The sequence below is a fragment of the Mustela erminea genome, chromosome 3 (assembly GCF_009829155.1).
Source record: "Mustela erminea isolate mMusErm1 chromosome 3, mMusErm1.Pri, whole genome shotgun sequence".
Classification (NCBI taxonomy): Eukaryota; Metazoa; Chordata; class Mammalia; order Carnivora; family Mustelidae; genus Mustela; species Mustela erminea.
In genome coordinates, this window is record NC_045616.1 from 151,900,359 (window position 1) to 151,915,438 (window position 15,080).

General features: G+C 36.2%; 1 protein-coding gene across 1 annotated transcript in view; it reads right to left on the bottom strand.

Annotated features, from left to right (window-relative positions):
* Positions 1-15,080, bottom strand: part of FBXL7 (F-box and leucine rich repeat protein 7) — a 369,381-nt gene that overhangs the window by 164,546 nt on the left and 189,755 nt on the right. The window lies entirely within an intron of this gene.

A 15,080-nucleotide genomic window follows, 5' to 3' on the forward strand; every position in this document is an offset into this window, starting at 1 on the left:
CAAGAATGTCAAGTGCCCCTCTGGCTGCGAGAGAGGGTGAGAATTTGAATACTTCACTTTCCAGTTTTTAAGTTGGAGGAAGGCAAAGGGAATGGTTGCTAAGGAGACCAGACCTTGGGTGGTAAAACTGTCTCCTTGGTATATAATTTTTTAAAAACCAGCCACATTTTAGAGTGAGGAACAAAGATGATCAATCAGGAACAAGTCCAGTACACTAACATATTTGTGTTTAGAAATAATTTGTGTATATTTTCCATTTTATGCATTTGTCAAATTTAAGAATTGGGTAATTTATTCAGATGTGTTGTTTTAAGCAAGAAAAATTTATGAGTTCATAAAACAATATTGTAACATTCATGCCAAGTGAAGGGTCACATCCTTTTAAATTCAGATTCTTAAATTTAAGTAGATTTCCCCAGAATTTGGGACCATTTAGTTTGTCAGACCACTGAAAAGCTTAAAAACAAGAAATGAATACACTGAATTTATGAATTTTATTTAAATATTTAATGAAATTTAATTAACTTAGTTGTGAAGGTCCCCTTGAAAATGATTGCTAAACTGAACCAGATTTATAAATAGAATGAAGAGAGTCTGAATGTAAGAACTTATGAAAAATTAGGTTTTAGAATTTTGCAACTTTAGTATACTGAATATTGATTAAAAGAAGCAGAAGTTAGTACAAGTGATTTTTTCCTTTGGATAAAACCCCCAGAAAAACACCAATTCCTACACTGAAAACAACTAATAGGAAACAAACCTTAATTGAAAACCATGAAACCAAATCCTATCCCATCATTTTGAGAAGCTCAGGTTCCGATGCTGATTTCTCCAGATGATCATTGCTCATCATTCATCACAGTGTCTCAAGCCCTGCTCCCCTCTGACATTTATTACACTTGGATATTTCCTGGTCGTTTAATCTCCATTCCAAACTCCATGTAAATGGTGCTTAAGTAGCTGAGAACTTCAAGGCTTATATTTGCCATCATTTTAGAAACACGACATCCCACATTTCCAGCTGACATGTCAAACTTTCTTTGCAAAAATCCTTCTTTCCCTACATTTCCTCTCCCAATATTGTCACTTCCATCCCTCCTACCACTAAGTTTAAAACTCAAATGCCTTTGCTTCCACCAAATGTTTTGTGCCCTACATGCCATTAGTTGTGAGTTCTACTGAGATTGCAATTTATTTTCTCAACCACCTTCCCTATTTTGTTTGTCACTACCTGATTCAAATCCCCTGAATGGTTTCTCTGTTTTCTTCTCTACTTGTTCAATTAATCACAAAAGCCATTTTCAGTATCAACCTCCTACGGTATACCTAGGACATGATTAAAACACTCATGCACACGTGCGCACGCGCGCATGCACACACACACACACACACACACACACACACACAACCCTCAAGGCTCTGTCTTGCCTGATAGATTTGAAGCACCTCCACATAGAAAGCAAGGCCTCCGTGATGGTTCTAACTTCCCACCCACCAGTCCCGACCAGTTCCTCCTCTCTTTTCCACAAGTGTAAGATCTATTCAGACTTCAAGACCTCTATCAAACGCTCTCCCTGAATGTCTCTCTCTTGTGCTTCCATTGTTAGAAATCCCTTTCTTTTCTGAATTCCAAGCACATCACAGATCGTTCTTATGTGGTTTAAGATCTCCAAAAACCAAACAAAATAAGGAAAAGGAAAGGAAAGAAGAAAGAATGAAAAGAAGTACAGCAGAAGAAGGAAAACAGGCAAGAAACAGTTAAAGAAAAGGAGGGAAGAAGAGAGTGAGAGAGGGAGGAAAAGGTTCGTGGACGTATCTGGGTCTGCTCTGGGACAGGTCCTTTTTCATAACCTTCTTCACTTGTTACTCATCTGATATTTACAACAACCAGTCCTATGAAATACCTTATAATAACCCATATTTTTCAAAAGAGGATGCAAATCAAGAAATTAAATGCCTTGCCCAAAGTCTAAGCAGCCAGCAGCGTCTTGAGCAGGGGTTGAAGTCATAGGTGTGATTGGTGGCCCAGAAGACTAGCGGCACATGGGAAGAGGCCACAGAATCAGGAGAAAGTGTGTGTCTCACGGAGGTCAAGGAGAAGAGACATCGTGTAACATCAGAAGCATTTGGGCCACAAATGTCATGATGTTTGAAATGCCCCAGCCAGGCTGGGGAAGCTGACTAGGGCAGGTACACTCAGCCTGGCCCAGAGGCAGCATCATGTTGGAGGGAACAAGGAAGGGGCTCGGGTATCAGGCAGCAGTCTGAAGGGGTGCACTCAGCCACCTTCTGGACAGCAAGACCAGAGAGAGGGCTGTAGCAAGGACATTAACAAGTGATTTTATAGTTATTAATTAATAGTTATTAAGGTTATTAATTGCTATTAAAATATATAATATGCCAGAAAAACACTACTCTGTAATTTATCACGAAGCTTTTTTCCTTAATTTGGTCACCGTCCACTTTTGGAGGTTTGCTGTCTCTGCCGCACCCACCATCCTCGACAAACATTTCAGTTACCCTCTGCATGGAAAACATTCATTACATCAGTCATTTTAGAAAAAAATGAGAGAACCCTAATTTCATTTTCCTGTGATTGTCTTCATGTTAAGTCAAGTTCTTATATTGATGTGTGTTCCCAGTCAGTGAGAACCAAAGCAGCACTCACCATAGTGCCTCTCCAAATGTGATTGTTTGTAATTTGGATAGCTTCACCTCTGAAGTATCATCATTCTGTACTAAACTCTATTATAATGCTAAATAGATAGTTAAGCTGACATCGCTTAATCCCCAAAGAGAGGGAAGTCCTAAAGGTGCAAACTTCCTTTGCTGTTTCTGGATTAGTGTCCAAGGGGAATGTCATTACTCTGGATGGCATTTCTTTTTCTGTATTTGGCTGTAGGCAGTTAAAAGAGGAAACCCCACATGAAAGGGAACCTTTTTTGATATTAAGTTGTGGTTCCAAACATGCAAGTACTGTAGTTTAGACTAAGTAGGGTTTCTATAGATTGTGATCTTAAAATATACAACCATTCACCATAATTCCAACCTTTAGCCATGCCATCTTTAGAAGAGAGCTCCATAACTTGGCTACACATATGTTTCTGCAAATCAATAAATATGGGAACCCTGTCAAAGCTGGGGTTTCTTTTACCTAACAAATAAGACACTGAAGAGTAAAAGAAAATATAAATAAAAGAAGTAAGATTAAATATTGAAAGCTTCATTTTATGAAACAAGATGAAATCAGAAAGGGAGACAAACCATAAGAGACTCTTAATCTCAGGAAACAAACTGAGGGTTGCTGGGGAGGGGGCGATAGGGTGGTTGGGTGATGGACACTGGGGATGGTATGTGCTATGGTGAGCTCTGTGAATTGTGTAAGACTGATGATTCATAGACCTGTACCCCTGAAACAAATAATACATGATATGTTAGTAAAAAAAAAACATTTATTACAAAAATAAAAAATAAAAATAAAATATAAAGTCATGTATGTTCCCTAAATGCTATAAATGCTATCAGTCTGGATTTATTTATAGAATGAAATTCGATAATAAATTGCATTTTTCTATAAAAAAAAGAAAGCTTCATTTTAATCATTAAAATAGTTTCACTGGTATTGTGTTATTTAGTATGCACTAATTAATAAAAACTACAAATCACTAACACTATTTGGTGTTAATGAAGCCTCTCTTTCTCCTGTGTATTTTGTTTGTTTGCTCATTTGCGCTAACAGAGTGACCCTTAAATTCTGAAAGAAGCTCTAATTACTGACATGCACTAGCTACGAAGAACAGTAATTTGAGGCAAGAAAGAAAGCATTTGAGACATGAATCAATAAACATCTGTGGAATTAACTTAAGAATTATTTGGTTAACTTTGCCAGAACCAACTTTCAAATACCGAATTTTATATCTGGGGAAAAAATGTTCAAAGTATGGAAAACAAACATACCATGAGCAAAAGAGCTCCTAAGATTCACCAGAGGGAAATGGAACAAGTAAATTCGTCCATCTGTTCATACCTCCTTTTCACTGCCTTTGGAAACGTGCTGGACAGAGATAACTTTGTTCAGTCCCGAAGTGCGACTTGACATGACTGTTGTTTCTGGCGCCCAGCACTCTGCACAGGACCTACGAAGCCAAGGAGCCGGCCAGGAAAAGGCAGCTGCCAGTTTCTGAGAGGAGATTAGAGCCCCAGCACAGCCTCCTTTATCTGCCTCTACCCTCCAAGTACACTCAGGAATTCAATCCATCAGGAAAACTCATCTTCTCAACCTTCCAGCAGCATGACTCAGAAGGAAAGGGCATCGTGGGATCTGCCACTTGCCACACACGACTTGCGAGAGGCTGTCAGGAAGCTGATGCTCAGCACGGACTTATCTTATCTCGGTCTTCTGTGTCCTGTGCTCATTAATTTTTTCATCCAGAAGCAATATTTCTTTTTCCTACCCGCCACTTCCGCCCCAGGATCATTCCTCTTCTCTCTCCCTTGGGATACAATAGAGTAAAATTTTTTTTTTCCCTTTTTGGTCACTTTCCCTCTTATAAATAAGAATGGACTCATCTTGCGTCAGTAGACAGGTTGTGTATCTGGCACTGGTGCTGCTTAGAAAGCTTGTTCTCTCCTGGCCACGCTGATAATGAGATGCTCCCAGACACCACCAAGAGAGCTCAACCACACCTGGTTTCCAGTGCAACCTCTTCACCTCATCTGAGCAATCAGTGTGCAGGTTCCACCTCCGGTTTGTCAGAACGATCAATGGTGATGTCCCAGGAAAGTGGTGGGGGTTAGCTGTGTTAGGAGGTCATCTCAAACAACACTGTTTTATAAGCTACACAGTATTATGCAGAAAGTCACCTTTAACATTTGTTATCAAGCACCAGAAAACTGTCTCTATGTGTCACACAACTACTTGTGAAATGGAAAAATATCCTTTAGAATAGTTTGTCCAAAATAGTATAAAACCTATTGGGCAACCCTCTCGGGTCCCTTCCCTCCTCTGGAGCTTTGTACTATCACTTTGTTATCACTCAAGAAACCTTGCTTTGCTGCCCACAAAACAAAAACAAAAACAACCCCTCCCCCAAAAGACAAAACCAAGAACAAAACAAAGCAAAAACAAAAACCTTATTTTTATAGTAGGATATGTAATAATGTAATATTTTGTAATAATGTAATAATATAATGTAATATGTAATAATGTAATTATATATATGCTCTGTAAACCAAACTAAACTAAGTTTTTCTTCTAATTTAACAGAAAATCTCTCTGGTCCATATTTCTGACAATTATGTGACTTTAATTAAAATTACTTATTTTGAATTTTTATCTTACCTATTTTACTTTGATGTCCACATTAGTATGATTTTGAGATGCCTTGAAGGGATTTTTACCATACAATAGAATAAGAGTAAACAGCTCAAGAAACCAGGGCCCATGAAAAATGGGGTAGGGAAAAAATAAGTCAAGATATGATTAGTATCAGGGTATCTTAAAATCCTACACAATTATTATAGGTAGGCTGCACATTTGGTTTCAAACTTCTTAGTAGCCAAAGAAAATAGGCAATCATGATCAGTTATAAGACTCACAATGTCTATTTGAGAGAAAAATACATGAACGTCTGAAAGAAATTTCTTCCAAACTTTTCTGTTCTCATAAAGTGGATACTATGGGAAACAGAAAAAAATTACTTTAAAATGTATTCTATTTCTACATCCTGATTCAAGAGAATTAAAATGTGCACTGATCTTCCTGGCCACTGAACTTACTAAGCTGGTAACAGGACAGCTAGTGGTCTAATGCTCTCCATTTGTTCTGTGAGGTATGTGCTTGTTTCTCATGAAAATTCAAATTCCTTTCTTCCTCAACAATATGTCAAATGGCATTACAGCGATAGTTCAGAATGTGGAATCTGGAACCAGCGCTTTAACTATTAGTGTGACTTGGCTGACCTGCTTCACTTCTTTGGGTGTCATTTCAGTCATTGGCAAAATGGTGATAATTAGTGCACAACCTTTGTTGTGAGGATCAAATTAAATTGCTTATGACAGAGCCTGGAGAAGAGTCAAACACTAAAATGTTAGTTATGACTAAAATTATCATTAGGATTTACTATTAATATTTATGTCTGTGTACTACACATAATTATTAATGTCTGCACGTACAGTGTAACAGTGTATCATCAGAACAAGAACTCTGCCATAAAGAAAAGATACACATCATTACCAACAGACTACGCAACTGTATTTTTTTCCCAATGAAGTTTGTATGTTCACTTCTATTAAATTTAGTGGTTTGGAATCACCATGGGTTGTTTTTTTTTTTCTTTCTTTCTTCCTTATAAAGTAGTCATGGTCAAGGAAAGAGGCTACCAATAGATATTTTACATGTCATTATGTGGAACATTGGTCACTAAAAAAAGTGGACATCAGTTTGATGGAAACAGCATCATCAGAAGACCCCTGAGAAGTCAGCTAACCATGTACAGGTTCTTCGCTGGTGTTAAAAAACAAACACCAGAGAACACTAAATTATCCAGACCAATACCTTAAAAACCTGAAAAGTAAGCTTTCAAAAACTGACAACAAGTATCTATCTGGAGGCCAAGCTGATGTGGGAATACTCTAGGAAGAAGTACACAGAGAAGTTTCTGTAATCCTTCTTGACTTGGTTTGTCCAGGGGAGAAATGGGTTCTTTAATGATCCGCGTCCTAGTTCTCATTTCAGCGCATTTCTGCCACACATTAACTTCCTGCAGGTTACTTTGCTCATTTAGCAAATTAGGTCCATACACACATTAAATACTGCAGTCCTCTGTGACATTAATAAGTCACTCATCATCCAATTCTTAATTCTACGATACTGAGCAAAATCAGATGGTGTAAGAGCCAGATCACTTGGCAGTTTCAGCCAAGGATTCATGAAATGTCTGATTTATGTTGTACTGGAGGACAGTACTATATGGTGAAACAGAAGAACTTCATTTACATCTGAGCTTCACACTCAGGAATTTTCAATTTTGACCTAAATACCTAAATCTCTCAGCCTCAATGTACTTATCTGAAACAGAAAAAAAATTATCACTTTCCGAAGACATATTGTGAAGATAACATGAGGCTTTTGTAAAAAAGCCTTTGAAAATTAGAAAATATTATATAGAAAAAAAGAAAATAATACACAGAAATCGAACCATTGTTCATGATCTGACCTTCACTTAGTAACAATCCAAATACACAATCCTAGTATTTTAGGCAAGAACCAATCTCACAAGAGAATTAATTACAAACTAGAATCCCACTTTAAACTTAAATTGTAGGACATAATGAGTCCAAGTTTTCTTCCTAATGGCCATATCCTCTTCGGACACTAAGTTATGCATTAACAGTTCACTTTTTGAGCACAGAATTAGAGGAAAAGTAGCAGACAACCTCTCCTGAGGTTAAGAGCAAAACTCTGGATTCACATGGCCTGAGTCTGGAATCCTGGTCCACCATTACTTTTCTGTCTCTTAATCTCTCCCAGCCCTCCCTCCTTTTTCTGAAAAGATGGAGATAATGATAAAACTCAGTAAAACAACTGGAAGACTAGGCGATATGACATAGGTAGAATTTAGGGTAAGGGGGGAAAAGTGAGAGGAAAACCAAGGAACAGACTTCACCTACAGAGAACACACTGGCGGGTGGGGGATGGTGACATCAGGGAGGGGGACTAAGGAGTTCGTCTGTTGTCAGGAGCACCAAGTGTTGAGGCACTAAAGTGCACACGTGAAACTAATATGATACTGTATGTAACTAACTGGAATGTAAATAAAACCTTAAAAAAGAAAACTGAGTGAGATGATACACACGTAACACGTAGTGGAGTGCTGGGCATACAGGAAGGGTTCAAAGAGTGCTACCTTTCAGTATCCATTCACAAGGACCAATATCCTGTGCCGCTGAGTGTTGGGGAAGAGTGTCTTCCCCACATATGAAAGGTGATTCCTTTATTTGAGCATGTAGGTTAAGAAAGGATGCAACATAGAACGGAGTTGGATGAACCACATGAGGGAGTGATCTACCATCTGTAGAAAAGTCAAATTATTTGTTGGTTAAAAGAATGACAAACATGATATCACCACTTCCTTGGCTGTGCTTAAAGTTTTGTTAAAAAAAAATTCCAAGATGGATCAAGAAAAGAGACTAGTATCAAATTAAAACATCTTGCAAGAGAGTAGGATGAAATAAAATAAAGGAGAACTACAAATAACACAACTGGAAAAATGACTTTAAATTCTAGATGAAATGGAAAAAATATTTAAAAATGAAACTTAACAAAACTGACTCAAGAAGACATAGAAAATATAAATCATTCTAGTGTCAGAAAGGTATTTGTGTTTTATAAAAGGAGCCAGCAAAACACTATCTATAGGCTGCCTGCCTATATTTTCCTTTTTAAAAAATATTTTAGAGAAAGAGATAGTGATTGTGGGTGAGTGAGGGGGAGGGGTAGAGGGAGAGGAGAGAGAGTCTTTTTTTAAAATTTTTTATTATGTTATGTGACTTTTTGCTGTAGTGTTTCATGATTCATTGTCTGTGTGTAACACCCAGAGATAGAGTCTTAAGCAAGCTCTACACCTAGTGCAGAGCCCAACACAGGGCTTGATCTCATGACCCTGAGATCATGACCTGAGCTGGAATCAGGCTGCCTATATTTTCATATAAAGCTTTACTGAAACACAGACATAAATATTATCTGTGGTTGCTTTTATAGTATAATAAAAAAGCTGAGAATTTGTGATGGACTATATGGCCTGCAAGCTGAAAATATTTATCAACTGACTCTTTAAGAAAAAGTTTGCCAAACTTTGGTTTTTGAAACCAATCTCATTCATGAATATATATGCAAATGGGACATTAAAGGAAAAACACTGATTACCAATAGCTACAGTAAAAAGCAGTTAATAAAATCCAATATCCATTAATGACTTTTAAAAATGTTAACAAACTGGAAATGGAAAGAAATGTCATTAACCTAATAAAATCTGTTTAAATAACACCTACAGCAATTATTAAATTCAATGGTATAATATGGAGAAGCATTCTTGTGGATAATAAGACAAACACGATGATGTCTGCTCTTACAACTTCAATTTAGCACTGATCTAGCATAATAAGACAAGAAAAAATAAATAAAGGGTATAAGGATTGGAAAGGGAAAAAAATGCCCTGATCTCCAGACTCTATTATTATTCACATTAAAAAACCAAAATAGCCCCAGATAAATTATTAGGTTTAATAAAAGGGCTTAGCAAAACAACTGTACATAACATCAATTTTCATCAAACATAAATCTCATTGCCATACACTGGCAAGTTTATAAATAAAATATTTGGAGAAGAATATTATGCTTGGCAAAAAGAGAGAGATGTAAAAATGTATATACTGTATAATTCCATTTATATGAATGTCCAGAACAGGCAAAACGACTCTGTGGTAACAAAAAGTGAATCAGTGACTTGGAAGGGAGGGAGGATTTGACTGAAATGGGGCCATGAAGGCTTCCTGGGATGATAGGAATGTCTCACATCCTGATTATGGAGGTGGTTATACTAGTGTACATACTTGTCAAAATTTATCAAACCAAGCATATAAAGTTAGTGCATCCACTGTATGTAAATTACATCTCAATGAAGGTGACTTAAGAGAAAAAAAGAAAGTCAAGTTTTTACACCAGCAACCAAAAAATATAAAATATTTAGGAATAAATCTAAAAAATAAGTTTTAAACATTTAAAGATTGTATTAAAAATGTGAAAGAGACTTAAAAAGAACATACAGTATTACTGTATAAGAAAACTCAGTATCGTACAGATATCTGTTTTCACCAAACTGACCTATTATTCAATGGAATTTCATCCAAAATTCCAAGACAGTTTTTGGGAAATTCACAAAATAATTGTAAAATGTACAGTGAAGACAGAGGTCTCAAAATACCGCTTTACAAGAACAGCCAAGAAAGAGATTTCAGAAAAAAGAAAATAAATAACAACAATGACAAAAACCTCTGAAAAGATTGCCCTTCCAGATATTGAGAGAGAGAAAGTGTTCCCGAGAGCAGGGGGCGGGGTGGTGGAAGAGGGACAGAAAGAACACTGAGCAGACACTGAGCTCAGAGCTCAACATGGGCTCAATCCCGCGACCCTGAGTCAAGACATGAGCCGAAATCAAGAATTGGCTGCTTAACTGCCTGAGGCACCCAGGCTCTCCTGGAGTTGAGTTTTAAAACTGAATTACTTAATAGTGTTGTATTGGAGCAGAAATAAGGAAATAGGACAATAGAAGGGAAACCAGAAACTTTCCACACAGACTAGTCAGTCAGTGGTGTTGGGCAACACTGCGCTAGAGCTGGTTTGAACCAGCTGACAATAGCCAACTGTGAAATTTTTAAAAATTTTACAAGCTATTTGTTAATATGGTCATTATTAACAAGTAAACTGTATAAATTTAAAATTAAGTAAATCATATTAATAACAAAATAAATATTCAAAACTCATCACTTCTTTATTTTTATTGCAGTTTATTAAATTGCATGTTCTGCGTGTCCTTTGATCTGTATAGTGGAAACACTGAGTAATGTGGACTACTGCATGTGTTTTCCTAACTCTGCTTTCAGCAAGACCCTGGTAGTAGCTTGACACTGGCAATTTGGAAAGTCTTTATACCAAGGAAATGTTCAGTGTTAGAAATCAGAGCTTGATTTGTTATTTTTTGTATTGTCCAGACATAGAAGCATAATGGAAAAACTGTTAATAATGCAGATTAAACTTAAAAGTGTATCATGTCTATGGCCATTACACTGAGTAGTACAAAATAATTAAGAAAAGGTTTTCAGTACTCAAATGTTAGTATCTGATTTAACAAAGAAGTCATTGATGTCACTGAAAAATGGTGAATTTTCAACACATCTTATTATTTCACTTTTGTATGACTTATTAACATAAACAAGAATATCATCCATTATTCTATACTACACTCATTCACCAATTGCAACCATAGGTTGACTACAGCTAAAATATCAGTAAAAGCATTGTCATAATTAATTGGTTACATAAATATGACTCTAAAGAATATTATGTAAAATACTTATAATACACGCATATGTATTTTCACTGCTTTATAGTATTCCATTGTGTCACACAAACTATCCAATTTTCTGTTAACCAGTAACTGGGTTGCCTCCAGATTTTTTTTTAACAATGCTGGTATGAATATTGCAATGAAATCTTCCACATGCAATAAATCAGCCACCCCAGGAAGGTACCCACCTGATACCAGTACCTTGTTCTAGTGCACAGACCCTGCCCAAATGACCCTAGTCCAACTACAGCGACTGTGTCATTCTATTCCCTGGATCCAACCTCTCAGCAGGAGACTGTGTTATTACTATATGCACACCTAGCCTTGCTGGATAGCCAAGGGCAACCATTTGTGAAGCTTGGGGTAGATCCTGAATACGTAGCCTTTGGTGTCCAAGTGTATGTGTGCAAATTTCCTATTAGTATAGAACAAGGAGGGGTTGGTGGTATGAGTATGAACGAGACACCACGGATCCTAGGATTCTAAATTCAAACCCGGTCTTCTAGGTTTTACAAGGCTATGATTATCAAGGTTGCAGGACATACTTCCTCATTTGCATGACATAGACCTGTTAAATATTTATCAAATGGTAAGTAAGCTTCCATGGGTACTCTTACTATGGGCTCTATAGGTCTGCTATTGTAGATATTAAAATATTTCATAATAAAGTATTTTTTCAAAACAGATTATTTCCTTTTATCGTAATAAAAATGTTTCTTAAGAAGAAAATGGAAATATGCTAAGTGCACAATCATGTACATTCTTTGGCAATATTTAATTTTATAATAGCAAAAAAAAAGCCACTATCAATAAGTTTATACTTTTTAATGATCCAGCTGGCTAAAAAAATAGTGTATAATGCATTTCTACCTAAAAACTATCCTTATCTGGCTGAAATATGTCTCAGAAAATATCAGTGCAATGCTAACTAAAAAATAACTGATACAAAAAATGGGAGGTGAGGAAACGAAAGAAAGAAAATATTTTGAGAAGTTTAACTGTGAAGAAGAGCTGAGAAATGGACAGTTGGAAGGATCTGAGAGTCAAAAAAGATTTCCTCTTTTTTTTTTTTTTTAAGATTTTACTTATTTATTTGACAGAGCGAGAATACAAGTAGGCAGAGAGGCAGGCAGAGATTGGGGGGGAAGCAGTCTCCCCGCTGAGCAGAGAGTCCTCCTGGGGCTCCATCCCAGGACCCTGAGTTCATGACCTGAGCTGAAGGCAGAGGCTTAACCCACTGAGGTACCCAGGCACCCCCTCCTCTGTCTTTTATTTAGTTGGGGAATTTTTTGTCATATTGTGGAAATAAATGCAAGAAATGAAAGCAGGGCACAGAGAGAAGAAAGGGGAAGGGAAGGGGGGCAAGAGAGCGAATATCAATAATATGATTTGAACTGCAAATAACATGGTAGGACCCATAATGAGTAAATCTTCCTGTATTATTGATCTATGATTTTAGGCAGAGTTTTTTGGAGATTTTGTGAGTGATCCTACCTACACATTTTGTGACTAACTCCACGAGCTTGGAACTTTTTTTTTTAATCACTTTATATATTCACAAGTCTCTTGAAATCTCATGCCTAAAGGAATTTTTAATGAGACTGTGTTGTCTGGTATCATAGATTTCACACTGAAAAACAATTCTTTTAAAATCCAAGATAAAATCTATAAGCAGAAAATGAAAATTTATATAGTCCTTGTAATAAAATAAAATATGGAGCTTCAAGGATGGGTGTGAATGAACTTTACACAAACCGCTGTCAAACAATTACAACTATAATCATAAATATTCTATCATAAATCATAATTTATAATCATAAATCATAATCTGTCATAAATATTCAATCATAAATATTCTATCATGAAGGCAAATATGTAATTTTATGTAATTTTGAATTTAATATGGGATCTTTTTAGAAATAAAATACTCAAGAATTTAAAGCTGACATAACTTTTCTACAGGGGAAGTTGCAGCCAAAACATAACTTACTAGAATAAAAAAATACTACATTTGAAAAGTATTACCTTTAAATTTCTCACCTGACTCACTGTTGCCTTTATTTAACAAATAATTTGCACTGTAAAAACACCCATTGTGTTCCAGAACAAGCTCATTCTCTAAGGCTGAATTATAGGAGGTCTTACAATTTGGGCATTTTTCTCCTGGATTCTTTTTTCAGAGAAGCAGGGATAACTACCAATTTAAGTGAAATGCTCATATTAACCTATTATAATCATTGTGTGATTCTGTAATATTATACTCCTTCCAATAAACCAGTCTGAAAGAAAACAGATAAAAACAGATAGTAGCTGATGACTTTATTGGCAAAGCTGGTGGCTTAATGTTCATAATGATGGGTCATATTAGAAAAAATCGTTGATCAGCACATTTCAGAAAAATAAAATTAGCTGGGTATAAATGCAAAATCAGGCTTACAATTTAAAACATATTAAGATTTAATGAATTATTACATCATTTCTCAATGAGTACAACCTAGATGCGTGTTTCCGACAGTTCACAATAGAAGTGAATCATGGAATCAAGCAGAATGTGGCTATATAACACCCTTTTAAGCTTGGAGAAAAGTCAAGCAATTAACTCACTCATCCAAGGTGAATATAATCAAAGCTTAATGTTTACAAATGGAAGTTTCTAATTGGTTATCTTCCACCTGATTTGTGGCTGTTTTCAGAAAAAGATTCAAAAATACTATGAGGAAAAAGTCCTGGGGGCATCCAAAATGTGGGCTCTTTATTACTATATTTTAAAGATAAGGCTAACAGGCATGATTACTAATAAGTGACTTGTTTAGTATTGGCGTTATCATTTATTGCTAACATCCTACTTTGAATAGCAATTCAATAGAGATTAGGAATTTAGACTTACAGGCAGTTGTGGCCTCTGAGTGATTCCAGGGCCTAGCACAGGACTAACATCATGTTTGTTGACAAAAACAAGAAGCAGTAGCTACTAGATGTTGAATATGCACACAATTTCCCACCTGTCAAGTCTTTTTGAGTCAGTGAATGGACATACACACACTCAGTTGAGGAATCTTTTTGCTTTAGAAACCCCACTGCTGTTTTCTCTTTCTTCCAAAAAGAGTCCTTGAGAATTCAGTTGAATTCTTCCATGATCATTGGTCTAAATAAAGGCACATTACCTTGACATGAATGATTCCTGCAGAATGTCTGATGTTTCCTTTAGTTGGTGGTATAGATTTTAATTGACAAATAAATGTCCGTCCTTGTTAAGACTTTAGAAAGATAAACACACTCATAAAATACCTAACGGTCCAGCTGGTAGAGAAAAGTAATAAAATTGCGACCTGAAAAGAATTTGTTTCAATCCATTTGATTGTGCTTCTGTATGCTATCTGTCACATTCTGAAATGGAGGATGGAATAAAGAAAAATAAATGTCCTTCATTTGCAGGAAACAGTATATTATAGTGGTAAAAGGAAGGCTTTATTATCAGACCAAGAACCACCTATTAACTTAGCTATAAAATTTTCCTGCTCTATAAAGTAAGACAATAGTAGCAACAGGGTTCTTGTGGTGTTTGTGTTCGATAATTGTAGGCAGTTCACCTAGCATGATGTCAGAAACCTCACGAGTACTTGATCAATGGTATTCACTAGAGTTCTTGGTATTTTCGCAATTAAAGATAAAAAGAGAAAAAAACAGAAATAGAATTTAGTGTTATAAGTGAATAATTATTTAACCTTCATGCTAAAAGATGTATCATGTCAGACTGAGGGAGGGCCCCACTTGTTCCTACTTTTCCATTAGGAAAAGAAAAAAAATTAGAGTGTGAAATCACATCGAGAAGATGTCTTCAGACCTTTTGCTGTTCCTTGGAGCGATGTGTGGATCCTTTTAAAACTGGTCTCAGGATAACCATAAAGACAGCTGCAATGCTCAGAACAACAGTGGTTTGAGTCAATTCCTAGG